Below are 24,544 nucleotides of genomic sequence, written 5' to 3'. Positions count from 1 at the left end.
CTCCCTGACCGAATGGGGCTGTAGCTCCGAAAACAAAGGAGAAACAAAAATAGGAAGTAAAACTGCCAATAGTACCCTGTGTTCCCATGCGCTCACCCGCCCAAGTACTGACAAGGGCCAAAGTTGTTACGCATCGGCAATCGGACATTTTCTTTCATTTTCTCTTTATCGCTTGAGAACCAGTGTATTCAAGATATTATGGCCATTGCCGAGTGAATGCTGTAGCGCTTCCCGACGAGTCGCGTTCGGATCCTCTGTCAACTTCCACGCAGGGTGATGATCTTTTGGTCATCACACTCGCCAGCTGAAATCGGCGCTGCCTTTTCGTAGTGGTAAAAGAACAGTGGCCCGTGGGGGGATCGAACCCACGACCTTCGCGTTATTAGCACGACGCTCTAACCAACTGAGCTAACGGGTCTCGGCAGATGCAGTTGCTCAGCCCTACGCTAGAAACTGGTGGCATGAAGACATACACCATTTCTATGGTCGTCGTGTGTCTGCTTCCCTAGTATATATTCTGCTGACGGTCACGAAACAGTAGCTATATTGCGAGCAGGACGGGAAACGGCCGCTCGGACAGCTCAAACTTGTCACGATTCGTGTGGAAAAAATTCCGTTCCGGTACCGGGAATCGAACCCGGGCCTCCTGGGTGAAAGCCAGGTATCCTAGCCACTAGACCACACCGGATGTGGCCGTTTCATTCGACCGTTCGTACGGTCGCTTGTCGCATTTATGCCTCGTTGTTACAGGGGTAGGAGGAAAAGCAAAGCTGTAAGTAGTAATATTTATTTACTTATTTCGCAAGTAAATACCTGCTGCCTGTCATCATACAGCAGGTCATACATTGTGTGACTTTACACGTTATATCGTACGAGATTCAGTTTCATTACTAGTACTTTTTTTCTTGAAAATTTTACATAAGAACTGCAAGTAGTAGTAACGGGAAGTAAACGCTATCACGCTGAGTCGTTGAAGCCTTGAGGATAACAAAGTACAAAGTGTTTCGCTCCTTCGCAAGCCCCAGAGCCGTTATTTAGCTGTGGACGAAAGTAAATTAAATGCCCCGGGTGAGGATCGAACTCACGACCTTAAGATTATGAGACTTACGCGCTGCCTACTGCGCTACCGAGGCAGGTGATCGTCACGCCTTCTGGAATCTCGCTAAGTACCAAATACCAGTGGTAGAGAGTCTGCACTTCCTGGCTCATTTTTTTCTGTTGCTACACGTGCATTCCCGGCGCGACAGGCAACTTGCGATGCTAGGCCGACGCCAGTATGTACAATAGCACACAACAGTCCAAACAAGCAGTCGTGCGCGCTGCATGTTTGGTTATTTCCACACGGAAATCCCGCGGTTCATTCTCATGGCTCACGCAGTTCGAGTGCGAAAGACACGCAGCACCACTATCGGAGAAAAAACAAAATAATGCATCGGCCGGGAATCGAACCCGGGCCGCCCGCGTGGCAGGCGAGCATTCTACCACTGAACCACCGATGCCCAGCTAGTTCACAGCTTCCTTGTGCTTTCCGCGGCAGACGTCTGAGGGGAAAGTGGGACTGCCGTCCAGCGCCGTCGCATCCTCTCGAGAGAATGCTACAGACGCTGAATCCTGCACTGCACTGCTTAAAAATGGCGCCCGAACGCGATCGCCTAAGTACTCTTGCGGCGCACGCACGCGACGACTCTTGCCAAAGGACGCGAAATGTGCGTAGAGACGCTGTCTGGATGCGATCGCCTACCCCGTAATGCGCCTACAGCTACGACCACCTTGAGCCGCCGCCGACAGGCGGGAAGCAGACACAGCGCGGCGTGCGCGGACGGAAACCGTGGTGCGGTGGTGGTGTAATGGTCAGCATAGTTGCCTTCCAAGCAGTTGATCCGGGTTCGATTCCCGGCCACCGCAGCCGGCTTTTTCTTTTGCGTATGAGTACTTTTGCCACGCGTCTTTAAATTAATGTTTCTTTCCCCCTCTTAATCGCTGCAGGCCACCCTATAGTGCGTGCGTCGATTCCCCTTGAGTCTCGACTTGTCTCGACTTTGCTCAGCTGACGCGAGAGCTGACGCTCTCAAATCGGCCTATATCAAAACGACAAGCACGAGAAACGACTGAGAGAGGTAAGGAGAGGCGAGGCGATGGACACACAGCACGCCCCCTTCATTTCACGGTGGCGTCTCCCTGACCGAATGGGGCTGTAGCTCCGAAAACAAAGGAGAAACAAAAATAGGAAGTAAAACTGCCAATAGTACCCTGTGTTCCCATGCGCTCACCCGCCCAAGTACTGACAAGGGCCAAAGTTGTTACGCATCGGCAATCGGACATTTTCTTTCATTTTCTCTTTATCGCTTGAGAACCAGTGTATTCAAGATATTATGGCCATTGCCGAGTGAATGCTGTAGCGCTTCCCGACGAGTCGCGTTCGGATCCTCTGTCAACTTCCACGCAGGGTGATGATCTTTTGGTCATCACACTCGCCAGCTGAAATCGGCGCTGCCTTTTCGTAGTGGTAAAAGAACAGTGGCCCGTGGGGGGATCGAACCCACGACCTTCGCGTTATTAGCACGACGCTCTAACCAACTGAGCTAACGGGCCTCGGCAGATGCAGTTGCTCAGCCCTACGCTAGAAACTGGTGGCATGAAGACATACACCATTTCTATGGTCGTCGTGTGTCTGCTTCCCTAGTATATATTCTGCTGACGGTCACGAAACAGTAGCTATATTGCGAGCAGGACGGGAAACGGCCGCTCGGACAGCTCAAACTTGTCACGATTCGTGTGGAAAAAATTCCGTTCCGGTACCGGGAATCGAACCCGGGCCTCCTGGGTGAAAGCCAGGTATCCTAGCCACTAGACCACACCGGATGTGGCCGTTTCATTCGACCGTTCGTACGGTCGCTTGTCGCATTTATGCCTCGTTGTTACAGGGGTAGGAGGAAAAGCAAAGCTGTAAGTAGTAATATTTATTTACTTATTTCGCAAGTAAATACCTGCTGCCTGTCATCATACAGCAGGTCATACATTGTGTGACTTTACACGTTATATCGTACGAGATTCAGTTTCATTACTAGTACTTTTTTTCTTGAAAATTTTACATAAGAACTGCAAGTAGTAGTAACGGGAAGTAAACGCTATCACGCTGAGTCGTTGAAGCCTTGAGGATAACAAAGTACAAAGTGTTTCGCTCCTTCGCAAGCCCCAGAGCCGTTATTTAGCTGTGGACGAAAGTAAATTAAATGCCCCGGGTGAGGATCGAACTCACGACCTTAAGATTATGAGACTTACGCGCTGCCTACTGCGCTACCGAGGCAGGTGATCGTCACGCCTTCTGGAATCTCGCTAAGTACCAAATACCAGTGGTAGAGAGTCTGCACTTCCTGGCTCGTTTTTTTCTGTTGCTACACGTGCATTCCCGGCGCGACAGGCAACTTGCGATGCTAGGCCGACGCCAGTATGTACAATAGCACACAACAGTCCAAACAAGCAGTCGTGCGCGCTGCATGTTTGGTTATTTCCACACGGAAATCCCGCGGTTCATTCTCATGGCTCACGCAGTTCGAGTGCGAAAGACACGCAGCACCACTATCGGAGAAAAAACAAAATAATGCATCGGCCGGGAATCGAACCCGGGCCGCCCGCGTGGCAGGCGAGCATTCTACCACTGAACCACCGATGCCCAGCTAGTTCACAGCTTCCTTGTGCTTTCCGCGGCAGACGTCTGAGGGGAAAGTGGGACTGCCGTCCAGCGCCGTCGCATCCTCTCGAGAGAATGCTACAGACGCTGAATCCTGCACTGCACTGCTTAAAAATGGCGCCCGAACGCGATCGCCTAAGTACTCTTGCGGCGCACGCACGCGACGACTCTTGCCAAAGGACGCGAAATGTGCGTAGAGACGCTGTCTGGATGCGATCGCCTACCCCGTAATGCGCCTACAGCTACGACCACCTTGAGCCGCCGCCGACAGGCGGGAAGCAGACACAGCGCGGCGTGCGCGGACGGAAACCGTGGTGCGGTGGTGGTGTAATGGTCAGCATAGTTGCCTTCCAAGCAGTTGATCCGGGTTCGATTCCCGGCCACCGCAGCCGGCTTTTTCTTTTGCGTATGAGTACTTTTGCCACGCGTCTTTAAATTAATGTTTCTTTCCCCCTCTTAATCGCTGCAGGCCACCCTATAGTGCGTGCGTCGATTCCCCTTGAGTCTCGACTTGTCTCGACTTTGCTCAGCTGACGCGAGAGCTGACGCTCTCAAATCGGCCTATATCAAAACGACAAGCACGAGAAACGACTGAGAGAGGTAAGGAGAGGCGAGGCGATGGACACACAGCACGCCCCCTTCATTTCACGGTGGCGTCTCCCTGACCGAATGGGGCTGTAGCTCCGAAAACAAAGGAGAAACAAAAATAGGAAGTAAAACTGCCAATAGTACCCTGTGTTCCCATGCGCTCACCCGCCCAAGTACTGACAAGGGCCAAAGTTGTTACGCATCGGCAATCGGACATTTTCTTTCATTTTCTCTTTATCGCTTGAGAACCAGTGTATTCAAGATATTATGGCCATTGCCGAGTGAATGCTGTAGCGCTTCCCGACGAGTCGCGTTCGGATCCTCTGTCAACTTCCACGCAGGGTGATGATCTTTTGGTCATCACACTCGCCAGCTGAAATCGGCGCTGCCTTTTCGTAGTGGTAAAAGAACAGTGGCCCGTGGGGGGATCGAACCCACGACCTTCGCGTTATTAGCACGACGCTCTAACCAACTGAGCTAACGGGTCTCGGCAGATGCAGTTGCTCAGCCCTACGCTAGAAACTGGTGGCATGAAGACATACACCATTTCTATGGTCGTCGTGTGTCTGCTTCCCTAGTATATATTCTGCTGACGGTCACGAAACAGTAGCTATATTGCGAGCAGGACGGGAAACGGCCGCTCGGACAGCTCAAACTTGTCACGATTCGTGTGGAAAAAATTCCGTTCCGGTACCGGGAATCGAACCCGGGCCTCCTGGGTGAAAGCCAGGTATCCTAGCCACTAGACCACACCGGATGTGGCCGTTTCATTCGACCGTTCGTACGGTCGCTTGTCGCATTTATGCCTCGTTGTTACAGGGGTAGGAGGAAAAGCAAAGCTGTAAGTAGTAATATTTATTTACTTATTTCGCAAGTAAATACCTGCTGCCTGTCATCATACAGCAGGTCATACATTGTGTGACTTTACACGTTATATCGTACGAGATTCAGTTTCATTACTAGTACTTTTTTTCTTGAAAATTTTACATAAGAACTGCAAGTAGTAGTAACGGGAAGTAAACGCTATCACGCTGAGTCGTTGAAGCCTTGAGGATAACAAAGTACAAAGTGTTTCGCTCCTTCGCAAGCCCCAGAGCCGTTATTTAGCTGTGGACGAAAGTAAATTAAATGCCCCGGGTGAGGATCGAACTCACGACCTTAAGATTATGAGACTTACGCGCTGCCTACTGCGCTACCGAGGCAGGTGATCGTCACGCCTTCTGGAATCTCGCTAAGTACCAAATACCAGTGGTAGAGAGTCTGCACTTCCTGGCTCATTTTTTTCTGTTGCTACACGTGCATTCCCGGCGCGACAGGCAACTTGCGATGCTAGGCCGACGCCAGTATGTACAATAGCACACAACAGTCCAAACAAGCAGTCGTGCGCGCTGCATGTTTGGTTATTTCCACACGGAAATCCCGCGGTTCATTCTCATGGCTCACGCAGTTCGAGTGCGAAAGACACGCAGCACCACTATCGGAGAAAAAACAAAATAATGCATCGGCCGGGAATCGAACCCGGGCCGCCCGCGTGGCAGGCGAGCATTCTACCACTGAACCACCGATGCCCAGCTAGTTCACAGCTTCCTTGTGCTTTCCGCGGCAGACGTCTGAGGGGAAAGTGGGACTGCCGTCCAGCGCCGTCGCATCCTCTCGAGAGAATGCTACAGACGCTGAATCCTGCACTGCACTGCTTAAAAATGGCGCCCGAACGCGATCGCCTAAGTACTCTTGCGGCGCACGCACGCGACGACTCTTGCCAAAGGACGCGAAATGTGCGTAGAGACGCTGTCTGGATGCGATCGCCTACCCCGTAATGCGCCTACAGCTACGACCACCTTGAGCCGCCGCCGACAGGCGGGAAGCAGACACAGCGCGGCGTGCGCGGACGGAAACCGTGGTGCGGTGGTGGTGTAATGGTCAGCATAGTTGCCTTCCAAGCAGTTGATCCGGGTTCGATTCCCGGCCACCGCAGCCGGCTTTTTCTTTTGCGTATGAGTACTTTTGCCACGCGTCTTTAAATTAATGTTTCTTTCCCCCTCTTAATCGCTGCAGGCCACCCTATAGTGCGTGCGTCGATTCCCCTTGAGTCTCGACTTGTCTCGACTTTGCTCAGCTGACGCGAGAGCTGACGCTCTCAAATCGGCCTATATCAAAACGACAAGCACGAGAAACGACTGAGAGAGGTAAGGAGAGGCGAGGCGATGGACACACAGCACGCCCCCTTCATTTCACGGTGGCGTCTCCCTGACCGAATGGGGCTGTAGCTCCGAAGACAAAGGAGAAACAAAAATAGGAAGTAAAACTGCCAATAGTACCCTGTGTTCCCATGCGCTCACCCGCCCAAGTACTGACAAGGGCCAAAGTTGTTACGCATCGGCAATCGGACATTTTCTTTCATTTTCTCTTTATCGCTTGAGAACCAGTGTATTCAAGATATTATGGCCATTGCCGAGTGAATGCTGTAGCGCTTCCCGACGAGTCGCGTTCGGATCCTCTGTCAACTTCCACGCAGGGTGATGATCTTTTGGTCATCACACTCGCCAGCTGAAATCGGCGCTGCCTTTTCGTAGTGGTAAAAGAACAGTGGCCCGTGGGGGGATCGAACCCACGACCTTCGCGTTATTAGCACGACGCTCTAACCAACTGAGCTAACGGGCCTCGGCAGATGCAGTTGCTCAGCCCTACGCTAGAAACTGGTGGCATGAAGACATACACCATTTCTATGGTCGTCGTGTGTCTGCTTCCCTGGTATATATTCTGCTGACGGTCACGAAACAGTAGCTATATTGCGAGCAGGACGGGAAACGGCCGCTCGGACAGCTCAAACTTGTCACGATTCGTGTGGAAAAAATTCCGTTCCGGTACCGGGAATCGAACCCGGGCCTCCTGGGTGAAAGCCAGGTATCCTAGCCACTAGACCACACCGGATGTGGCCGTTTCATTCGACCGTTCGTACGGTCGCTTGTCGCATTTATGCCTCGTTGTTACAGGGGTAGGAGGAAAAGCAAAGCTGTAAGTAGTAATATTTATTTACTTATTTCGCAAGTAAATACCTGCTGCCTGTCATCATACAGCAGGTCATACATTGTGTGACTTTACACGTTATATCGTACGAGATTCAGTTTCATTACTAGTACTTTTTTTCTTGAAAATTTTACATAAGAACTGCAAGTAGTAGTAACGGGAAGTAAACGCTATCACGCTGAGTCGTTGAAGCCTTGAGGATAACAAAGTACAAAGTGTTTCGCTCCTTCGCAAGCCCCAGAGCCGTTATTTAGCTGTGGACGAAAGTAAATTAAATGCCCCGGGTGAGGATCGAACTCACGACCTTAAGATTATGAGACTTACGCGCTGCCTACTGCGCTACCGAGGCAGGTGATCGTCACGCCTTCTGGAATCTCGCTAAGTACCAAATACCAGTGGTAGAGAGTCTGCACTTCCTGGCTCATTTTTTTCTGTTGCTACACGTGCATTCCCGGCGCGACAGGCAACTTGCGATGCTAGGCCGACGCCAGTATGTACAATAGCACACAACAGTCCAAACAAGCAGTCGTGCGCGCTGCATGTTTGGTTATTTCCACACGGAAATCCCGCGGTTCATTCTCATGGCTCACGCAGTTCGAGTGCGAAAGACACGCAGCACCACTATCGGAGAAAAAACAAAATAATGCATCGGCCGGGAATCGAACCCGGGCCGCCCGCGTGGCAGGCGAGCATTCTACCACTGAACCACCGATGCCCAGCTAGTTCACAGCTTCCTTGTGCTTTCCGCGGCAGACGTCTGAGGGGAAAGTGGGACTGCCGTCCAGCGCCGTCGCATCCTCTCGAGAGAATGCTACAGACGCTGAATCCTGCACTGCACTGCTTAAAAATGGCGCCCGAACGCGATCGCCTAAGTACTCTTGCGGCGCACGCACGCGACGACTCTTGCCAAAGGACGCGAAATGTGCGTAGAGACGCTGTCTGGATGCGATCGCCTACCCCGTAATGCGCCTACAGCTACGACCACCTTGAGCCGCCGCCGACAGGCGGGAAGCAGACACAGCGCGGCGTGCGCGGACGGAAACCGTGGTGCGGTGGTGGTGTAATGGTCAGCATAGTTGCCTTCCAAGCAGTTGATCCGGGTTCGATTCCCGGCCACCGCAGCCGGCTTTTTCTTTTGCGTATGAGTACTTTTGCCACGCGTCTTTAAATTAATGTTTCTTTCCCCCTCTTAATCGCTGCAGGCCACCCTATAGTGCGTGCGTCGATTCCCCTTGAGTCTCGACTTGTCTCGACTTTGCTCAGCTGACGCGAGAGCTGACGCTCTCAAATCGGCCTATATCAAAACGACAAGCACGAGAAACGACTGAGAGAGGTAAGGAGAGGCGAGGCGATGGACACACAGCACGCCCCCTTCATTTCACGGTGGCGTCTCCCTGACCGAATGGGGCTGTAGCTCCGAAAACAAAGGAGAAACAAAAATAGGAAGTAAAACTGCCAATAGTACCCTGTGTTCCCATGCGCTCACCCGCCCAAGTACTGACAAGGGCCAAAGTTGTTACGCATCGGCAATCGGACATTTTCTTTCATTTTCTCTTTATCGCTTGAGAACCAGTGTATTCAAGATATTATGGCCATTGCCGAGTGAATGCTGTAGCGCTTCCCGACGAGTCGCGTTCGGATCCTCTGTCAACTTCCACGCAGGGTGATGATCTTTTGGTCATCACACTCGCCAGCTGAAATCGGCGCTGCCTTTTCGTAGTGGTAAAAGAACAGTGGCCCGTGGGGGGATCGAACCCACGACCTTCGCGTTATTAGCACGACGCTCTAACCAACTGAGCTAACGGGCCTCGGCAGATGCAGTTGCTCAGCCCTACGCTAGAAACTGGTGGCATGAAGACATACACCATTTCTATGGTCGTCGTGTGTCTGCTTCCCTAGTATATATTCTGCTGACGGTCACGAAACAGTAGCTATATTGCGAGCAGGACGGGAAACGGCCGCTCGGACAGCTCAAACTTGTCACGATTCGTGTGGAAAAAATTCCGTTCCGGTACCGGGAATCGAACCCGGGCCTCCTGGGTGAAAGCCAGGTATCCTAGCCACTAGACCACACCGGATGTGGCCGTTTCATTCGACCGTTCGTACGGTCGCTTGTCGCATTTATGCCTCGTTGTTACAGGGGTAGGAGGAAAAGCAAAGCTGTAAGTAGTAATATTTATTTACTTATTTCGCAAGTAAATACCTGCTGCCTGTCATCATACAGCAGGTCATACATTGTGTGACTTTACACGTTATATCGTACGAGATTCAGTTTCATTACTAGTACTTTTTTTCTTGAAAATTTTACATAAGAACTGCAAGTAGTAGTAACGGGAAGTAAACGCTATCACGCTGAGTCGTTGAAGCCTTGAGGATAACAAAGTACAAAGTGTTTCGCTCCTTCGCAAGCCCCAGAGCCGTTATTTAGCTGTGGACGAAAGTAAATTAAATGCCCCGGGTGAGGATCGAACTCACGACCTTAAGATTATGAGACTTACGCGCTGCCTACTGCGCTACCGAGGCAGGTGATCGTCACGCCTTCTGGAATCTCGCTAAGTACCAAATACCAGTGGTAGAGAGTCTGCACTTCCTGGCTCATTTTTTTCTGTTGCTACACGTGCATTCCCGGCGCGACAGGCAACTTGCGATGCTAGGCCGACGCCAGTATGTACAATAGCACACAACAGTCCAAACAAGCAGTCGTGCGCGCTGCATGTTTGGTTATTTCCACACGGAAATCCCGCGGTTCATTCTCATGGCTCACGCAGTTCGAGTGCGAAAGACACGCAGCACCACTATCGGAGAAAAAACAAAATAATGCATCGGCCGGGAATCGAACCCGGGCCGCCCGCGTGGCAGGCGAGCATTCTACCACTGAACCACCGATGCCCAGCTAGTTCACAGCTTCCTTGTGCTTTCCGCGGCAGACGTCTGAGGGGAAAGTGGGACTGCCGTCCAGCGCCGTCGCATCCTCTCGAGAGAATGCTACAGACGCTGAATCCTGCACTGCACTGCTTAAAAATGGCGCCCGAACGCGATCGCCTAAGTACTCTTGCGGCGCACGCACGCGACGACTCTTGCCAAAGGACGCGAAATGTGCGTAGAGACGCTGTCTGGATGCGATCGCCTACCCCGTAATGCGCCTACAGCTACGACCACCTTGAGCCGCCGCCGACAGGCGGGAAGCAGACACAGCGCGGCGTGCGCGGACGGAAACCGTGGTGCGGTGGTGGTGTAATGGTCAGCATAGTTGCCTTCCAAGCAGTTGATCCGGGTTCGATTCCCGGCCACCGCAGCCGGCTTTTTCTTTTGCGTATGAGTACTTTTGCCACGCGTCTTTAAATTAATGTTTCTTTCCCCCTCTTAATCGCTGCAGGCCACCCTATAGTGCGTGCGTCGATTCCCCTTGAGTCTCGACTTGTCTCGACTTTGCTCAGCTGACGCGAGAGCTGACGCTCTCAAATCGGCCTATATCAAAACGACAAGCACGAGAAACGACTGAGAGAGGTAAGGAGAGGCGAGGCGATGGACACACAGCACGCCCCCTTCATTTCACGGTGGCGTCTCCCTGACCGAATGGGGCTGTAGCTCCGAAAACAAAGGAGAAACAAAAATAGGAAGTAAAACTGCCAATAGTACCCTGTGTTCCCATGCGCTCACCCGCCCAAGTACTGACAAGGGCCAAAGTTGTTACGCATCGGCAATCGGACATTTTCTTTCATTTTCTCTTTATCGCTTGAGAACCAGTGTATTCAAGATATTATGGCCATTGCCGAGTGAATGCTGTAGCGCTTCCCGACGAGTCGCGTTCGGATCCTCTGTCAACTTCCACGCAGGGTGATGATCTTTTGGTCATCACACTCGCCAGCTGAAATCGGCGCTGCCTTTTCGTAGTGGTAAAAGAACAGTGGCCCGTGGGGGGATCGAACCCACGACCTTCGCGTTATTAGCACGACGCTCTAACCAACTGAGCTAACGGGCCTCGGCAGATGCAGTTGCTCAGCCCTACGCTAGAAACTGGTGGCATGAAGACATACACCATTTCTATGGTCGTCGTGTGTCTGCTTCCCTAGTATATATTCTGCTGACGGTCACGAAACAGTAGCTATATTGCGAGCAGGACGGGAAACGGCCGCTCGGACAGCTCAAACTTGTCACGATTCGTGTGGAAAAAATTCCGTTCCGGTACCGGGAATCGAACCCGGGCCTCCTGGGTGAAAGCCAGGTATCCTAGCCACTAGACCACACCGGATGTGGCCGTTTCATTCGACCGTTCGTACGGTCGCTTGTCGCATTTATGCCTCGTTGTTACAGGGGTAGGAGGAAAAGCAAAGCTGTAAGTAGTAATATTTATTTACTTATTTCGCAAGTAAATACCTGCTGCCTGTCATCATACAGCAGGTCATACATTGTGTGACTTTACACGTTATATCGTACGAGATTCAGTTTCATTACTAGTACTTTTTTTCTTGAAAATTTTACATAAGAACTGCAAGTAGTAGTAACGGGAAGTAAACGCTATCACGCTGAGTCGTTGAAGCCTTGAGGATAACAAAGTACAAAGTGTTTCGCTCCTTCGCAAGCCCCAGAGCCGTTATTTAGCTGTGGACGAAAGTAAATTAAATGCCCCGGGTGAGGATCGAACTCACGACCTTAAGATTATGAGACTTACGCGCTGCCTACTGCGCTACCGAGGCAGGTGATCGTCACGCCTTCTGGAATCTCGCTAAGTACCAAATACCAGTGGTAGAGAGTCTGCACTTCCTGGCTCATTTTTTTCTGTTGCTACACGTGCATTCCCGGCGCGACAGGCAACTTGCGATGCTAGGCCGACGCCAGTATGTACAATAGCACACAACAGTCCAAACAAGCAGTCGTGCGCGCTGCATGTTTGGTTATTTCCACACGGAAATCCCGCGGTTCATTCTCATGGCTCACGCAGTTCGAGTGCGAAAGACACGCAGCACCACTATCGGAGAAAAAACAAAATAATGCATCGGCCGGGAATCGAACCCGGGCCGCCCGCGTGGCAGGCGAGCATTCTACCACTGAACCACCGATGCCCAGCTAGTTCACAGCTTCCTTGTGCTTTCCGCGGCAGACGTCTGAGGGGAAAGTGGGACTGCCGTCCAGCGCCGTCGCATCCTCTCGAGAGAATGCTACAGACGCTGAATCCTGCACTGCACTGCTTAAAAATGGCGCCCGAACGCGATCGCCTAAGTACTCTTGCGGCGCACGCACGCGACGACTCTTGCCAAAGGACGCGAAATGTGCGTAGAGACGCTGTCTGGATGCGATCGCCTACCCCGTAATGCGCCTACAGCTACGACCACCTTGAGCCGCCGCCGACAGGCGGGAAGCAGACACAGCGCGGCGTGCGCGGACGGAAACCGTGGTGCGGTGGTGGTGTAATGGTCAGCATAGTTGCCTTCCAAGCAGTTGATCCGGGTTCGATTCCCGGCCACCGCAGCCGGCTTTTTCTTTTGCGTATGAGTACTTTTGCCACGCGTCTTTAAATTAATGTTTCTTTCCCCCTCTTAATCGCTGCAGGCCACCCTATAGTGCGTGCGTCGATTCCCCTTGAGTCTCGACTTGTCTCGACTTTGCTCAGCTGACGCGAGAGCTGACGCTCTCAAATCGGCCTATATCAAAACGACAAGCACGAGAAACGACTGAGAGAGGTAAGGAGAGGCGAGGCGATGGACACACAGCACGCCCCCTTCATTTCACGGTGGCGTCTCCCTGACCGAATGGGGCTGTAGCTCCGAAAACAAAGGAGAAACAAAAATAGGAAGTAAAACTGCCAATAGTACCCTGTGTTCCCATGCGCTCACCCGCCCAAGTACTGACAAGGGCCAAAGTTGTTACGCATCGGCAATCGGACATTTTCTTTCATTTTCTCTTTATCGCTTGAGAACCAGTGTATTCAAGATATTATGGCCATTGCCGAGTGAATGCTGTAGCGCTTCCCGACGAGTCGCGTTCGGATCCTCTGTCAACTTCCACGCAGGGTGATGATCTTTTGGTCATCACACTCGCCAGCTGAAATCGGCGCTGCCTTTTCGTAGTGGTAAAAGAACAGTGGCCCGTGGGGGGATCGAACCCACGACCTTCGCGTTATTAGCACGACGCTCTAACCAACTGAGCTAACGGGCCTCGGCAGATGCAGTTGCTCAGCCCTACGCTAGAAACTGGTGGCATGAAGACATACACCATTTCTATGGTCGTCGTGTGTCTGCTTCCCTAGTATATATTCTGCTGACGGTCACGAAACAGTAGCTATATTGCGAGCAGGACGGGAAACGGCCGCTCGGACAGCTCAAACTTGTCACGATTCGTGTGGAAAAAATTCCGTTCCGGTACCGGGAATCGAACCCGGGCCTCCTGGGTGAAAGCCAGGTATCCTAGCCACTAGACCACACCGGATGTGGCCGTTTCATTCGACCGTTCGTACGGTCGCTTGTCGCATTTATGCCTCGTTGTTACAGGGGTAGGAGGAAAAGCAAAGCTGTAAGTAGTAATATTTATTTACTTATTTCGCAAGTAAATACCTGCTGCCTGTCATCATACAGCAGGTCATACATTGTGTGACTTTACACGTTATATCGTACGAGATTCAGTTTCATTACTAGTACTTTTTTTCTTGAAAATTTTACATAAGAACTGCAAGTAGTAGTAACGGGAAGTAAACGCTATCACGCTGAGTCGTTGAAGCCTTGAGGATAACAAAGTACAAAGTGTTTCGCTCCTTCGCAAGCCCCAGAGCCGTTATTTAGCTGTGGACGAAAGTAAATTAAATGCCCCGGGTGAGGATCGAACTCACGACCTTAAGATTATGAGACTTACGCGCTGCCTACTGCGCTACCGAGGCAGGTGATCGTCACGCCTTCTGGAATCTCGCTAAGTACCAAATACCAGTGGTAGAGAGTCTGCACTTCCTGGCTCATTTTTTTCTGTTGCTACACGTGCATTCCCGGCGCGACAGGCAACTTGCGATGCTAGGCCGACGCCAGTATGTACAATAGCACACAACAGTCCAAACAAGCAGTCGTGCGCGCTGCATGTTTGGTTATTTCCACACGGAAATCCCGCGGTTCATTCTCATGGCTCACGCAGTTCGAGTGCGAAAGACACGCAGCACCACTATCGGAGAAAAAACAAAATAATGCATCGGCCGGGAATCGAACCCGGGCCGCCCGCGTGGCAGGCGAGCATTCTACCACTGAACCACCGATGCCCAGCTAGTTCACAGCTTCCTTGTGCTTTCCGCGGCAGACGTCTGAGGGGAAAGTGGGACTGCCGTCCAGCGCCGTCGCATCCTCTCGAGAGAATGCTACAGACGCTGAATCCTGCACTGCACTGCTTAAAAATGGCGCCCGAACGCGATCGCCTAAGTACTCTTGCGGCGCACGCACGCGACGACTCTTGCCAAAGGACGCGAAATGTGCGTAGAGACGCTGTCTGGATGCGATCGCCTACCCCGTAATGCGCCTACAGCTACGACCACCTTGAGCCGCCGCCGACAGGCGGGAAGCAGACACAGCGCGGCGTGCGCGGACGGAAACCGTGGTGCGGTGGTGGTGTAATGGTCAGCATAGTTGCCTTCCAAGCAGTTGATCCGGGTTCGATTCCCGGCCACCGCAGCCGGCTTTTTCTTTTGCGTATGAGTACTTTTGCCACGCGTCTTTAAATTAATGTTTCTTTCCCCCTCTTAATCGCTGCAGGCCACCCTATAGTGCGTGCGTCGATTCCCCTTGAGTCTCGACTTGTCTCGACTTTGCTCAGCTGACGCGAGAGCTGACGCTCTCAAATCGGCCTATATCAAAACGACAAGCACGAGAAACGACTGAGAGAGGTAAGGAGAGGCGAGGCGATGGACACACAGCACGCCCCCTTCATTTCACGGTGGCGTCTCCCTGACCGAATGGGGCTGTAGCTCCGAAAACAAAGGAGAAACAAAAATAGGAAGTAAAACTGCCAATAGTACCCTGTGTTCCCATGCGCTCACCCGCCCAAGTACTGACAAGGGCCAAAGTTGTTACGCATCGGCAATCGGACATTTTCTTTCATTTTCTCTTTATCGCTTGAGAACCAGTGTATTCAAGATATTATGGCCATTGCCGAGTGAATGCTGTAGCGCTTCCCGACGAGTCGCGTTCGGATCCTCTGTCAACTTCCACGCAGGGTGATGATCTTTTGGTCATCACACTCGCCAGCTGAAATCGGCGCTGCCTTTTCGTAGTGGTAAAAGAACAGTGGCCCGTGGGGGGATCGAACCCACGACCTTCGCGTTATTAGCACGACGCTCTAACCAACTGAGCTAACGGGCCTCGGCAGATGCAGTTGCTCAGCCCTACGCTAGAAACTGGTGGCATGAAGACATACACCATTTCTATGGTCGTCGTGTGTCTGCTTCCCTAGTATATATTCTGCTGACGGTCACGAAACAGTAGCTATATTGCGAGCAGGACGGGAAACGGCCGCTCGGACAGCTCAAACTTGTCACGATTCGTGTGGAAAAAATTCCGTTCCGGTACCGGGAATCGAACCCGGGCCTCCTGGGTGAAAGCCAGGTATCCTAGCCACTAGACCACACCGGATGTGGCCGTTTCATTCGACCGTTCGTACGGTCGCTTGTCGCATTTATGCCTCGTTGTTACAGGGGTAGGAGGAAAAGCAAAGCTGTAAGTAGTAATATTTATTTACTTATTTCGCAAGTAAATACCTGCTGCCTGTCATCATACAGCAGGTCATACATTGTGTGACTTTACACGTTATATCGTACGAGATTCAGTTTCATTACTAGTACTTTTTTTCTTGAAAATTTTACATAAGAACTGCAAGTAGTAGTAACGGGAAGTAAACGCTATCACGCTGAGTCGTTGAAGCCTTGAGGATAACAAAGTACAAAGTGTTTCGCTCCTTCGCAAGCCCCAGAGCCGTTATTTAGCTGTGGACGAAAGTAAATTAAATGCCCCGGGTGAGGATCGAACTCACGACCTTAAGATTATGAGACTTACGCGCTGCCTACTGCGCTACCGAGGCAGGTGATCGTCACGCCTTCTGGAATCTCGCTAAGTACCAAATACCAGTGGTAGAGAGTCTGCACTTCCTGGCTCATTTTTTTCTGTTGCTACACGTGCATTCCCGGCGCGACAGGCAACTTGCGATGCTAGGCCGACGCCAGTATGTACAATAGCACACAACAGTCCAAACAAGCAGTCGTGCGCGCTGCATGTTTGGTTATTTCCACACGGAAATCCCGCGGTTCATTCTCATGGCTCACGCAGTTCGAGTGCGAAAGACACGCAGCACCACTATCGGAGAAAAAACAAAATAATGCATCGGCCGGGAATCGAACCCGGGCCGCCCGCGTGGCAGGCGAGCATTCTACCACTGAACCACCGATGCCCAGCTAGTTCACAGCTTCCTTGTGCTTTCCGCGGCAGACGTCTGAGGGGAAAGTGGGACTGCCGTCCAGCGCCGTCGCATCCTCTCGAGAGAATGCTACAGACGCTGAATCCTGCACTGCACTGCTTAAAAATGGCGCCCGAACGCGATCGCCTAAGTACTCTTGCGGCGCACGCACGCGACGACTCTTGCCAAAGGACGCGAAATGTGCGTAGAGACGCTGTCTGGATGCGATCGCCTACCCCGTAATGCGCCTACAGCTACGACCACCTTGAGCCGCCGCCGACAGGCGGGAAGCAGACACAGCGCGGCGTGCGCGGACGGAAACCGTGGTGCGGTGGTGGTGTAATGGTCAGCATAGTTGCCTTCCAAGCAGTTGATCCGGGTTCGATTCCCGGCCACCGCAGCCGGCTTTTTCTTTTGCGTATGAGTACTTTTGCCACGCGTCTTTAAATTAATGTTTCTTTCCCCCTCTTAATCGCTGCAGGCCACCCTATAGTGCGTGCGTCGATTCCCCTTGAGTCTCGACTTGTCTCGACTTTGCTCAGCTGACGCGAGAGCTGACGCTCTCAAATCGGCCTATATCAAAACGACAAGCACGAGAAACGACTGAGAGAGGTAAGGAGAGGCGAGGCGATGGACACACAGCACGCCCCCTTCATTTCACGGTGGCGTCTCCCTGACCGAATGGGGCTGTAGCTCCGAAAACAAAGGAGAAACAAAAATAGGAAGTAAAACTGCCAATAGTACCCTGTGTTCCCATGCGCTCACCCGCCCAAGTACTGACAAGGGCCAAAGTTGTTACGCATCGGCAATCGGACATTTTCTTTCATTTTCTCTTTATCGCTTGAGAACCAGTGTATTCAAGATATTATGGCCATTGCCGAGTGAATGCTGTAGCGCTTCCCGACGAGTCGCGTTCGGATCCTCTGTCAACTTCCACGCAGGGTGATGATCTTTTGGTCATCACACTCGCCAGCTGAAATCGGCGCTGCCTTTTCGTAGTGGTAAAAGAACAGTGGCCCGTGGGGGGATCGAACCCACGACCTTCGCGTTATTAGCACGACGCTCTAACCAACTGAGCTAACGGCCTCGGCAGATGCAGTTGCTCAGCCCTACGCTAGAAACTGGTGGCATGAAGACATACACCATTTCTATGGTCGTCGTGTGTCTGCTTCCCTAGTATATATTCTGCTGACGGTCACGAAACAGTAGCTATATTGCGAGCAGGACGGGAAACGGCCGCTCGGACAGCTCAAACTTGTCACGATTCGTGTGGAAAAAATTCCGTTCCGGTACCGGGAATCGAACCCGGGCCTCCTGGGTGAAAGCCAGGTATCCTAGCCACTAGACCACACCGGATGTGGCCGTTTCATTCGACCGTTCGTACGGTCGCTTGTCGCATTTATGCCTCGTTGTTACAGGGGTAGGAGGAAAAGCAAAGCTGTAAGTAGTAATATTTATTTACTTATTTCGCAAGTAAATACCTGCTGCCTGTCATCATACAGCAGGTCATACATTGTGTGACTTTACACGTTATATCGTACGAGATTCAGTTTCATTACTAGTACTTTTTTTCTTGAAAATTTTACATAAGAACTGCAAGTAGTAGTAACGGGAAGTAAACGCTATCACGCTGAGTCGTTGAAGCCTTGAGGATAACAAAGTACAAAGTGTTTCGCTCCTTCGCAAGCCCCAGAGCCGTTATTTAGCTGTGGACGAAAGTAAATTAAATGCCCCGGGTGAGGATCGAACTCACGACCTTAAGATTATGAGACTTACGCGCTGCCTACTGCGCTACCGAGGCAGGTGATCGTCACGCCTTCTGGAATCTCGCTAAGTACCAAATACCAGTGGTAGAGAGTCTGCACTTCCTGGCTCATTTTTTTCTGTTGCTACACGTGCATTCCCGGCGCGACAGGCAACTTGCGATGCTAGGCCGACGCCAGTATGTACAATAGCACACAACAGTCCAAACAAGCAGTCGTGCGCGCTGCATGTTTGGTTATTTCCACACGGAAATCCCGCGGTTCATTCTCATGGCTCACGCAGTTCGAGTGCGAAAGACACGCAGCACCACTATCGGAGAAAAAACAAAATAATGCATCGGCCGGGAATCGAACCCGGGCCGCCCGCGTGGCAGGCGAGCATTCTACCACTGAACCACCGATGCCCAGCTAGTTCACAGCTTCCTTGTGCTTTCCGCGGCAGACGTCTGAGGGGAAAGTGGGACTGCCGTCCAGCGCCGTCGCATCCTCTCGAGAGAATGCTACAGACGCTGAATCCTGCACTGCACTGCTTAAAAATGGCGCCCGAACGCGATCGCCTAAGTACTCTTGCGGCGCACGCACGCGACGACTCTTGCCAAAGGACGCGAAATGTGCGTAGAGACGCTGTCTGGATGCGATCGCCTACCCCGTAATGCGCCTACAGCTACGACCACCTTGAGCCGCCGCCGACAGGCGGGAAGCAGACACAGCGCGGCGTGCGCGGACGGAAACCGTGGTGCGGTGGTGGTGTAATGGTCAGCATAGTTGCCTTCCAAGCAGTTGATCCGGGTTCGATTCCCGGCCACCGCAGCCGGCTTTTTCTTTTGCGTATGAGTACTTTTGCCACGCGTCTTTAAATTAATGTTTCTTTCCCCCTCTTAATCGCTGCAGGCCACCCTATAGTGCGTGCGTCGATTCCCCTTGAGTCTCGACTTGTCTCGACTTTGCTCAGCTGACGCGAGAGCTGACGCTCTCAAATCGGCCTATATCAAAACGACAAGCACGAGAAACGACTGAGAGAGGTAAGGAGAGGCGAGGCGATGGACACACAGCACGCCCCCTTCATTTCACGGTGGCGTCTCCCTGACCGAATGGGGCTGTAGCTCCGAAAACAAAGGAGAAACAAAAATAGGAAGTAAAACTGCCAATAGTACCCTGTGTTCCCATGCGCTCACCCGCCCAAGTACTGACAAGGGCCAAAGTTGTTACGCATCGGCAATCGGACATTTTCTTTCATTTTCTCTTTATCGCTTGAGAACCAGTGTATTCAAGATATTATGGCCATTGCCGAGTGAATGCTGTAGCGCTTCCCGACGAGTCGCGTTCGGATCCTCTGTCAACTTCCACGCAGGGTGATGATCTTTTGGTCATCACACTCGCCAGCTGAAATCGGCGCTGCCTTTTCGTAGTGGTAAAAGAACAGTGGCCCGTGGGGGGATCGAACCCACGACCTTCGCGTTATTAGCACGACGCTCTAACCAACTGAGCTAACGGGCCTCGGCAGATGCAGTTGCTCAGCCCTACGCTAGAAACTGGTGGCATGAAGACATACACCATTTCTATGGTCGTCGTGTGTCTGCTTCCCTAGTATATATTCTGCTGACGGTCACGAAACAGTAGCTATATTGCGAGCAGGACGGGAAACGGCCGCTCGGACAGCTCAAACTTGTCACGATTCGTGTGGAAAAAATTCCGTTCCGGTACCGGGAATCGAACCCGGGCCTCCTGGGTGAAAGCCAGGTATCCTAGCCACTAGACCACACCGGATGTGGCCGTTTCATTCGACCGTTCGTACGGTCGCTTGTCGCATTTATGCCTCGTTGTTACAGGGGTAGGAGGAAAAGCAAAGCTGTAAGTAGTAATATTTATTTACTTATTTCGCAAGTAAATACCTGCTGCCTGTCATCATACAGCAGGTCATACATTGTGTGACTTTACACGTTATATCGTACGAGATTCAGTTTCATTACTAGTACTTTTTTTCTTGAAAATTTTACATAAGAACTGCAAGTAGTAGTAACGGGAAGTAAACGCTATCACGCTGAGTCGTTGAAGCCTTGAGGATAACAAAGTACAAAGTGTTTCGCTCCTTCGCAAGCCCCAGAGCCGTTATTTAGCTGTGGACGAAAGTAAATTAAATGCCCCGGGTGAGGATCGAACTCACGACCTTAAGATTATGAGACTTACGCGCTGCCTACTGCGCTACCGAGGCAGGTGATCGTCACGCCTTCTGGAATCTCGCTAAGTACCAAATACCAGTGGTAGAGAGTCTGCACTTCCTGGCTCATTTTTTTCTGTTGCTACACGTGCATTCCCGGCGCGACAGGCAACTTGCGATGCTAGGCCGACGCCAGTATGTACAATAGCACACAACAGTCCAAACAAGCAGTCGTGCGCGCTGCATGTTTGGTTATTTCCACACGGAAATCCCGCGGTTCATTCTCATGGCTCACGCAGTTCGAGTGCGAAAGACACGCAGCACCACTATCGGAGAAAAAACAAAATAATGCATCGGCCGGGAATCGAACCCGGGCCGCCCGCGTGGCAGGCGAGCATTCTACCACTGAACCACCGATGCCCAGCTAGTTCACAGCTTCCTTGTGCTTTCCGCGGCAGACGTCTGAGGGGAAAGTGGGACTGCCGTCCAGCGCCGTCGCATCCTCTCGAGAGAATGCTACAGACGCTGAATCCTGCACTGCACTGCTTAAAAATGGCGCCCGAACGCGATCGCCTAAGTACTCTTGCGGCGCACGCACGCGACGACTCTTGCCAAAGGACGCGAAATGTGCGTAGAGACGCTGTCTGGATGCGATCGCCTACCCCGTAATGCGCCTACAGCTACGACCACCTTGAGCCGCCGCCGACAGGCGGGAAGCAGACACAGCGCGGCGTGCGCGGACGGAAACCGTGGTGCGGTGGTGGTGTAATGGTCAGCATAGTTGCCTTCCAAGCAGTTGATCCGGGTTCGATTCCCGGCCACCGCAGCCGGCTTTTTCTTTTGCGTATGAGTACTTTTGCCACGCGTCTTTAAATTAATGTTTCTTTCCCCCTCTTAATCGCTGCAGGCCACCCTATAGTGCGTGCGTCGATTCCCCTTGAGTCTCGACTTGTCTCGACTTTGCTCAGCTGACGCGAGAGCTGACGCTCTCAAATCGGCCTATATCAAAACGACAAGCACGAGAAACGACTGAGAGAGGTAAGGAGAGGCGAGGCGATGGACACACAGCACGCCCCCTTCATTTCACGGTGGCGTCTCCCTGACCGAATGGGGCTGTAGCTCCGAAAACAAAGGAGAAACAAAAATAGGAAGTAAAACTGCCAATAGTACCCTGTGTTCCCATGCGCTCACCCGCCCAAGTACTGACAAGGGCCAAAGTTGTTACGCATCGGCAATCGGACATTTTCTTTCATTTTCTCTTTATCGCTTGAGAACCAGTGTATTCAAGATATTATGGCCATTGCCGAGTGAATGCTGTAGCGCTTCCCGACGAGTCGCGTTCGGATCCTCTGTCAACTTCCACGCAGGGTGATGATCTTTTGGTCATCACACTCGCCAGCTGAAATCGGCGCTGCCTTTTCGTAGTGGTAAAAGAACAGTGGCCCGTGGGGGGATCGAACCCACGACCTTCGCGTTATTAGCACGACGCTCTAACCAACTGAGCTAACGGGCCTCGGCAGATGCAGTTGCTCAGCCCTACGCTAGAAACTGGTGGCATGAAGACATACACCATTTCTATGGTCGTCGTGTGTCTGCTTCCCTAGTATATATTCTGCTGACGGTCACGAAACAGTAGCTATATTGCGAGCAGGACGGGAAACGGCCGCTCGGACAGCTCAAACTTGTCACGATTCGTGTGGAAAAAATTCCGTTCCGGTACCGGGAATCGAACCCGGGCCTCCTGGGTGAAAGCCAGGTATCCTAGCCACTAGACCACACCGGATGTGGCCGTTTCATTCGACCGTTCGTACGGTCGCTTGTCGCATTTATGCCTCGTTGTTACAGGGGTAGGAGGAAAAGCAAAGCTGTAAGTAGTAATATTTATTTACTTATTTCGCAAGTAAATACCTGCTGCCTGTCATCATACAGCAGGTCATACATTGTGTGACTTTACACGTTATATCGTACGAGATTCAGTTTCATTACTAGTACTTTTTTTCTTGAAAATTTTACATAAGAACTGCAAGTAGTAGTAACGGGAAGTAAACGCTATCACGCTGAGTCGTTGAAGCCTTGAGGATAACAAAGTACAAAGTGTTTCGCTCCTTCGCAAGCCCCAGAGCCGTTATTTAGCTGTGGACGAAAGTAAATTAAATGCCCCGGGTGAGGATCGAACTCACGACCTTAAGATTATGAGACTTACGCGCTGCCTACTGCGCTACCGAGGCAGGTGATCGTCACGCCTTCTGGAATCTCGCTAAGTACCAAATACCAGTGGTAGAGAGTCTGCACTTCCTGGCTCATTTTTTTCTGTTGCTACACGTGCATTCCCGGCGCGACAGGCAACTTGCGATGCTAGGCCGACGCCAGTATGTACAATAGCACACAACAGTCCAAACAAGCAGTCGTGCGCGCTGCATGTTTGGTTATTTCCACACGGAAATCCCGCGGTTCATTCTCATGGCTCACGCAGTTCGAGTGCGAAAGACACGCAGCACCACTATCGGAGAAAAAACAAAATAATGCATCGGCCGGGAATCGAACCCGGGCCGCCCGCGTGGCAGGCGAGCATTCTACCACTGAACCACCGATGCCCAGCTAGTTCACAGCTTCCTTGTGCTTTCCGCGGCAGACGTCTGAGGGGAAAGTGGGACTGCCGTCCAGCGCCGTCGCATCCTCTCGAGAGAATGCTACAGACGCTGAATCCTGCACTGCACTGCTTAAAAATGGCGCCCGAACGCGATCGCCTAAGTACTCTTGCGGCGCACGCACGCGACGACTCTTGCCAAAGGACGCGAAATGTGCGTAGAGACGCTGTCTGGATGCGATCGCCTACCCCGTAATGCGCCTACAGCTACGACCACCTTGAGCCGCCGCCGACAGGCGGGAAGCAGACACAGCGCGGCGTGCGCGGACGGAAACCGTGGTGCGGTGGTGGTGTAATGGTCAGCATAGTTGCCTTCCAAGCAGTTGATCCGGGTTCGATTCCCGGCCACCGCAGCCGGCTTTTTCTTTTGCGTATGAGTACTTTTGCCACGCGTCTTTAAATTAATGTTTCTTTCCCCCTCTTAATCGCTGCAGGCCACCCTATAGTGCGTGCGTCGATTCCCCTTGAGTCTCGACTTGTCTCGACTTTGCTCAGCTGACGCGAGAGCTGACGCTCTCAAATCGGCCTATATCAAAACGACAAGCACGAGAAACGACTGAGAGAGGTAAGGAGAGGCGAGGCGATGGACACACAGCACGCCCCCTTCATTTCACGGTGGCGTCTCCCTGACCGAATGGGGCTGTAGCTCCGAAAACAAAGGAGAAACAAAAATAGGAAGTAAAACTGCCAATAGTACCCTGTGTTCCCATGCGCTCACCCGCCCAAGTACTGACAAGGGCCAAAGTTGTTACGCATCGGCAATCGGACATTTTCTTTCATTTTCTCTTTATCGCTTGAGAACCAGTGTATTCAAGATATTATGGCCATTGCCGAGTGAATGCTGTAGCGCTTCCCGACGAGTCGCGTTCGGATCCTCTGTCAACTTCCACGCAGGGTGATGATCTTTTGGTCATCACACTCGCCAGCTGAAATCGGCGCTGCCTTTTCGTAGTGGTAAAAGAACAGTGGCCCGTGGGGGGATCGAACCCACGACCTTCGCGTTATTAGCACGACGCTCTAACCAACTGAGCTAACGGGCCTCGGCAGATGCAGTTGCTCAGCCCTACGCTAGAAACTGGTGGCATGAAGACATACACCATTTCTATGGTCGTCGTGTGTCTGCTTCCCTAGTATATATTCTGCTGACGGTCACGAAACAGTAGCTATATTGCGAGCAGGACGGGAAACGGCCGCTCGGACAGCTCAAACTTGTCACGATTCGTGTGGAAAAAATTCCGTTCCGGTACCGGGAA

At 51.9% G+C, this 24,544-nt stretch overlaps 56 non-coding genes across 56 annotated transcripts; 11 read left to right on the top strand and 45 right to left on the bottom strand.

The window, feature by feature from the left end:
* Positions 1-344: 344 nt before the first annotated feature.
* Trnai-aau (transfer RNA isoleucine (anticodon AAU)) lies at positions 345-418 on the bottom strand. Its single transcript has one exon. It is a non-coding gene; the product is annotated as a tRNA-Ile (tRNA).
* A 198-nt stretch (positions 419-616) lies between these two features.
* Trnae-uuc (transfer RNA glutamic acid (anticodon UUC)) lies at positions 617-688 on the bottom strand. The gene has a single exon. It is a non-coding gene; the product is annotated as a tRNA-Glu (tRNA).
* Positions 689-1,060: 372 nt separating this feature from the next.
* On the bottom strand, positions 1,061-1,133 carry Trnam-cau (transfer RNA methionine (anticodon CAU)). The gene has a single exon. It is a non-coding gene; the product is annotated as a tRNA-Met (tRNA).
* A 295-nt stretch (positions 1,134-1,428) lies between these two features.
* Trnag-gcc (transfer RNA glycine (anticodon GCC)) lies at positions 1,429-1,499 on the bottom strand. The gene has a single exon. It is a non-coding gene; the product is annotated as a tRNA-Gly (tRNA).
* Positions 1,500-1,833: 334 nt separating this feature from the next.
* On the top strand, positions 1,834-1,905 carry Trnag-ucc (transfer RNA glycine (anticodon UCC)). The gene has a single exon. It is a non-coding gene; the product is annotated as a tRNA-Gly (tRNA).
* A 613-nt stretch (positions 1,906-2,518) lies between these two features.
* Trnai-aau (transfer RNA isoleucine (anticodon AAU)) lies at positions 2,519-2,592 on the bottom strand. Its single transcript has one exon. It is a non-coding gene; the product is annotated as a tRNA-Ile (tRNA).
* A 198-nt stretch (positions 2,593-2,790) lies between these two features.
* Positions 2,791-2,862, bottom strand: Trnae-uuc (transfer RNA glutamic acid (anticodon UUC)). The gene has a single exon. It is a non-coding gene; the product is annotated as a tRNA-Glu (tRNA).
* A 372-nt stretch (positions 2,863-3,234) lies between these two features.
* Positions 3,235-3,307, bottom strand: Trnam-cau (transfer RNA methionine (anticodon CAU)). Its single transcript has one exon. It is a non-coding gene; the product is annotated as a tRNA-Met (tRNA).
* Positions 3,308-3,602: 295 nt separating this feature from the next.
* On the bottom strand, positions 3,603-3,673 carry Trnag-gcc (transfer RNA glycine (anticodon GCC)). The gene has a single exon. It is a non-coding gene; the product is annotated as a tRNA-Gly (tRNA).
* A 334-nt stretch (positions 3,674-4,007) lies between these two features.
* Positions 4,008-4,079, top strand: Trnag-ucc (transfer RNA glycine (anticodon UCC)). The gene has a single exon. It is a non-coding gene; the product is annotated as a tRNA-Gly (tRNA).
* A 613-nt stretch (positions 4,080-4,692) lies between these two features.
* On the bottom strand, positions 4,693-4,766 carry Trnai-aau (transfer RNA isoleucine (anticodon AAU)). The gene has a single exon. It is a non-coding gene; the product is annotated as a tRNA-Ile (tRNA).
* Positions 4,767-4,964: 198 nt separating this feature from the next.
* Trnae-uuc (transfer RNA glutamic acid (anticodon UUC)) lies at positions 4,965-5,036 on the bottom strand. The gene has a single exon. It is a non-coding gene; the product is annotated as a tRNA-Glu (tRNA).
* Positions 5,037-5,408: 372 nt separating this feature from the next.
* Trnam-cau (transfer RNA methionine (anticodon CAU)) lies at positions 5,409-5,481 on the bottom strand. Its single transcript has one exon. It is a non-coding gene; the product is annotated as a tRNA-Met (tRNA).
* Positions 5,482-5,776: 295 nt separating this feature from the next.
* Positions 5,777-5,847, bottom strand: Trnag-gcc (transfer RNA glycine (anticodon GCC)). The gene has a single exon. It is a non-coding gene; the product is annotated as a tRNA-Gly (tRNA).
* Positions 5,848-6,181: 334 nt separating this feature from the next.
* Positions 6,182-6,253, top strand: Trnag-ucc (transfer RNA glycine (anticodon UCC)). Its single transcript has one exon. It is a non-coding gene; the product is annotated as a tRNA-Gly (tRNA).
* A 613-nt stretch (positions 6,254-6,866) lies between these two features.
* Positions 6,867-6,940, bottom strand: Trnai-aau (transfer RNA isoleucine (anticodon AAU)). Its single transcript has one exon. It is a non-coding gene; the product is annotated as a tRNA-Ile (tRNA).
* Positions 6,941-7,138: 198 nt separating this feature from the next.
* Positions 7,139-7,210, bottom strand: Trnae-uuc (transfer RNA glutamic acid (anticodon UUC)). The gene has a single exon. It is a non-coding gene; the product is annotated as a tRNA-Glu (tRNA).
* A 372-nt stretch (positions 7,211-7,582) lies between these two features.
* Trnam-cau (transfer RNA methionine (anticodon CAU)) lies at positions 7,583-7,655 on the bottom strand. The gene has a single exon. It is a non-coding gene; the product is annotated as a tRNA-Met (tRNA).
* Positions 7,656-7,950: 295 nt separating this feature from the next.
* Positions 7,951-8,021, bottom strand: Trnag-gcc (transfer RNA glycine (anticodon GCC)). Its single transcript has one exon. It is a non-coding gene; the product is annotated as a tRNA-Gly (tRNA).
* Positions 8,022-8,355: 334 nt separating this feature from the next.
* On the top strand, positions 8,356-8,427 carry Trnag-ucc (transfer RNA glycine (anticodon UCC)). Its single transcript has one exon. It is a non-coding gene; the product is annotated as a tRNA-Gly (tRNA).
* Positions 8,428-9,040: 613 nt separating this feature from the next.
* Positions 9,041-9,114, bottom strand: Trnai-aau (transfer RNA isoleucine (anticodon AAU)). The gene has a single exon. It is a non-coding gene; the product is annotated as a tRNA-Ile (tRNA).
* A 198-nt stretch (positions 9,115-9,312) lies between these two features.
* Trnae-uuc (transfer RNA glutamic acid (anticodon UUC)) lies at positions 9,313-9,384 on the bottom strand. The gene has a single exon. It is a non-coding gene; the product is annotated as a tRNA-Glu (tRNA).
* Positions 9,385-9,756: 372 nt separating this feature from the next.
* On the bottom strand, positions 9,757-9,829 carry Trnam-cau (transfer RNA methionine (anticodon CAU)). Its single transcript has one exon. It is a non-coding gene; the product is annotated as a tRNA-Met (tRNA).
* A 295-nt stretch (positions 9,830-10,124) lies between these two features.
* Positions 10,125-10,195, bottom strand: Trnag-gcc (transfer RNA glycine (anticodon GCC)). The gene has a single exon. It is a non-coding gene; the product is annotated as a tRNA-Gly (tRNA).
* Positions 10,196-10,529: 334 nt separating this feature from the next.
* Positions 10,530-10,601, top strand: Trnag-ucc (transfer RNA glycine (anticodon UCC)). Its single transcript has one exon. It is a non-coding gene; the product is annotated as a tRNA-Gly (tRNA).
* A 613-nt stretch (positions 10,602-11,214) lies between these two features.
* On the bottom strand, positions 11,215-11,288 carry Trnai-aau (transfer RNA isoleucine (anticodon AAU)). Its single transcript has one exon. It is a non-coding gene; the product is annotated as a tRNA-Ile (tRNA).
* Positions 11,289-11,486: 198 nt separating this feature from the next.
* On the bottom strand, positions 11,487-11,558 carry Trnae-uuc (transfer RNA glutamic acid (anticodon UUC)). The gene has a single exon. It is a non-coding gene; the product is annotated as a tRNA-Glu (tRNA).
* Positions 11,559-11,930: 372 nt separating this feature from the next.
* Trnam-cau (transfer RNA methionine (anticodon CAU)) lies at positions 11,931-12,003 on the bottom strand. The gene has a single exon. It is a non-coding gene; the product is annotated as a tRNA-Met (tRNA).
* A 295-nt stretch (positions 12,004-12,298) lies between these two features.
* On the bottom strand, positions 12,299-12,369 carry Trnag-gcc (transfer RNA glycine (anticodon GCC)). Its single transcript has one exon. It is a non-coding gene; the product is annotated as a tRNA-Gly (tRNA).
* Positions 12,370-12,703: 334 nt separating this feature from the next.
* Trnag-ucc (transfer RNA glycine (anticodon UCC)) lies at positions 12,704-12,775 on the top strand. The gene has a single exon. It is a non-coding gene; the product is annotated as a tRNA-Gly (tRNA).
* A 613-nt stretch (positions 12,776-13,388) lies between these two features.
* Trnai-aau (transfer RNA isoleucine (anticodon AAU)) lies at positions 13,389-13,462 on the bottom strand. The gene has a single exon. It is a non-coding gene; the product is annotated as a tRNA-Ile (tRNA).
* A 198-nt stretch (positions 13,463-13,660) lies between these two features.
* Positions 13,661-13,732, bottom strand: Trnae-uuc (transfer RNA glutamic acid (anticodon UUC)). Its single transcript has one exon. It is a non-coding gene; the product is annotated as a tRNA-Glu (tRNA).
* Positions 13,733-14,104: 372 nt separating this feature from the next.
* Trnam-cau (transfer RNA methionine (anticodon CAU)) lies at positions 14,105-14,177 on the bottom strand. Its single transcript has one exon. It is a non-coding gene; the product is annotated as a tRNA-Met (tRNA).
* Positions 14,178-14,472: 295 nt separating this feature from the next.
* On the bottom strand, positions 14,473-14,543 carry Trnag-gcc (transfer RNA glycine (anticodon GCC)). The gene has a single exon. It is a non-coding gene; the product is annotated as a tRNA-Gly (tRNA).
* A 334-nt stretch (positions 14,544-14,877) lies between these two features.
* Trnag-ucc (transfer RNA glycine (anticodon UCC)) lies at positions 14,878-14,949 on the top strand. Its single transcript has one exon. It is a non-coding gene; the product is annotated as a tRNA-Gly (tRNA).
* Positions 14,950-15,562: 613 nt separating this feature from the next.
* On the bottom strand, positions 15,563-15,636 carry Trnai-aau (transfer RNA isoleucine (anticodon AAU)). Its single transcript has one exon. It is a non-coding gene; the product is annotated as a tRNA-Ile (tRNA).
* A 198-nt stretch (positions 15,637-15,834) lies between these two features.
* On the bottom strand, positions 15,835-15,906 carry Trnae-uuc (transfer RNA glutamic acid (anticodon UUC)). Its single transcript has one exon. It is a non-coding gene; the product is annotated as a tRNA-Glu (tRNA).
* A 372-nt stretch (positions 15,907-16,278) lies between these two features.
* Trnam-cau (transfer RNA methionine (anticodon CAU)) lies at positions 16,279-16,351 on the bottom strand. Its single transcript has one exon. It is a non-coding gene; the product is annotated as a tRNA-Met (tRNA).
* A 295-nt stretch (positions 16,352-16,646) lies between these two features.
* Positions 16,647-16,717, bottom strand: Trnag-gcc (transfer RNA glycine (anticodon GCC)). Its single transcript has one exon. It is a non-coding gene; the product is annotated as a tRNA-Gly (tRNA).
* Positions 16,718-17,051: 334 nt separating this feature from the next.
* Positions 17,052-17,123, top strand: Trnag-ucc (transfer RNA glycine (anticodon UCC)). Its single transcript has one exon. It is a non-coding gene; the product is annotated as a tRNA-Gly (tRNA).
* A 613-nt stretch (positions 17,124-17,736) lies between these two features.
* Trnai-aau (transfer RNA isoleucine (anticodon AAU)) lies at positions 17,737-17,809 on the bottom strand. Its single transcript has one exon. It is a non-coding gene; the product is annotated as a tRNA-Ile (tRNA).
* A 198-nt stretch (positions 17,810-18,007) lies between these two features.
* On the bottom strand, positions 18,008-18,079 carry Trnae-uuc (transfer RNA glutamic acid (anticodon UUC)). The gene has a single exon. It is a non-coding gene; the product is annotated as a tRNA-Glu (tRNA).
* A 372-nt stretch (positions 18,080-18,451) lies between these two features.
* On the bottom strand, positions 18,452-18,524 carry Trnam-cau (transfer RNA methionine (anticodon CAU)). Its single transcript has one exon. It is a non-coding gene; the product is annotated as a tRNA-Met (tRNA).
* A 295-nt stretch (positions 18,525-18,819) lies between these two features.
* On the bottom strand, positions 18,820-18,890 carry Trnag-gcc (transfer RNA glycine (anticodon GCC)). Its single transcript has one exon. It is a non-coding gene; the product is annotated as a tRNA-Gly (tRNA).
* Positions 18,891-19,224: 334 nt separating this feature from the next.
* On the top strand, positions 19,225-19,296 carry Trnag-ucc (transfer RNA glycine (anticodon UCC)). The gene has a single exon. It is a non-coding gene; the product is annotated as a tRNA-Gly (tRNA).
* A 613-nt stretch (positions 19,297-19,909) lies between these two features.
* Trnai-aau (transfer RNA isoleucine (anticodon AAU)) lies at positions 19,910-19,983 on the bottom strand. The gene has a single exon. It is a non-coding gene; the product is annotated as a tRNA-Ile (tRNA).
* A 198-nt stretch (positions 19,984-20,181) lies between these two features.
* Positions 20,182-20,253, bottom strand: Trnae-uuc (transfer RNA glutamic acid (anticodon UUC)). The gene has a single exon. It is a non-coding gene; the product is annotated as a tRNA-Glu (tRNA).
* Positions 20,254-20,625: 372 nt separating this feature from the next.
* On the bottom strand, positions 20,626-20,698 carry Trnam-cau (transfer RNA methionine (anticodon CAU)). The gene has a single exon. It is a non-coding gene; the product is annotated as a tRNA-Met (tRNA).
* A 295-nt stretch (positions 20,699-20,993) lies between these two features.
* On the bottom strand, positions 20,994-21,064 carry Trnag-gcc (transfer RNA glycine (anticodon GCC)). The gene has a single exon. It is a non-coding gene; the product is annotated as a tRNA-Gly (tRNA).
* A 334-nt stretch (positions 21,065-21,398) lies between these two features.
* On the top strand, positions 21,399-21,470 carry Trnag-ucc (transfer RNA glycine (anticodon UCC)). Its single transcript has one exon. It is a non-coding gene; the product is annotated as a tRNA-Gly (tRNA).
* A 613-nt stretch (positions 21,471-22,083) lies between these two features.
* Positions 22,084-22,157, bottom strand: Trnai-aau (transfer RNA isoleucine (anticodon AAU)). Its single transcript has one exon. It is a non-coding gene; the product is annotated as a tRNA-Ile (tRNA).
* Positions 22,158-22,355: 198 nt separating this feature from the next.
* Trnae-uuc (transfer RNA glutamic acid (anticodon UUC)) lies at positions 22,356-22,427 on the bottom strand. Its single transcript has one exon. It is a non-coding gene; the product is annotated as a tRNA-Glu (tRNA).
* Positions 22,428-22,799: 372 nt separating this feature from the next.
* Trnam-cau (transfer RNA methionine (anticodon CAU)) lies at positions 22,800-22,872 on the bottom strand. The gene has a single exon. It is a non-coding gene; the product is annotated as a tRNA-Met (tRNA).
* Positions 22,873-23,167: 295 nt separating this feature from the next.
* On the bottom strand, positions 23,168-23,238 carry Trnag-gcc (transfer RNA glycine (anticodon GCC)). The gene has a single exon. It is a non-coding gene; the product is annotated as a tRNA-Gly (tRNA).
* Positions 23,239-23,572: 334 nt separating this feature from the next.
* Trnag-ucc (transfer RNA glycine (anticodon UCC)) lies at positions 23,573-23,644 on the top strand. Its single transcript has one exon. It is a non-coding gene; the product is annotated as a tRNA-Gly (tRNA).
* A 613-nt stretch (positions 23,645-24,257) lies between these two features.
* Trnai-aau (transfer RNA isoleucine (anticodon AAU)) lies at positions 24,258-24,331 on the bottom strand. The gene has a single exon. It is a non-coding gene; the product is annotated as a tRNA-Ile (tRNA).
* Between the last annotated feature and the right edge of the window lie 213 nt (positions 24,332-24,544).

Source organism: Schistocerca serialis, unplaced genomic scaffold, assembly GCF_023864345.2.
Source record: "Schistocerca serialis cubense isolate TAMUIC-IGC-003099 unplaced genomic scaffold, iqSchSeri2.2 HiC_scaffold_1039, whole genome shotgun sequence".
Lineage (NCBI taxonomy): Eukaryota > Metazoa > Arthropoda > Insecta > Orthoptera > Acrididae > Schistocerca > Schistocerca serialis.
This window is presented reverse-complemented; position numbering and strand designations above follow the sequence as displayed.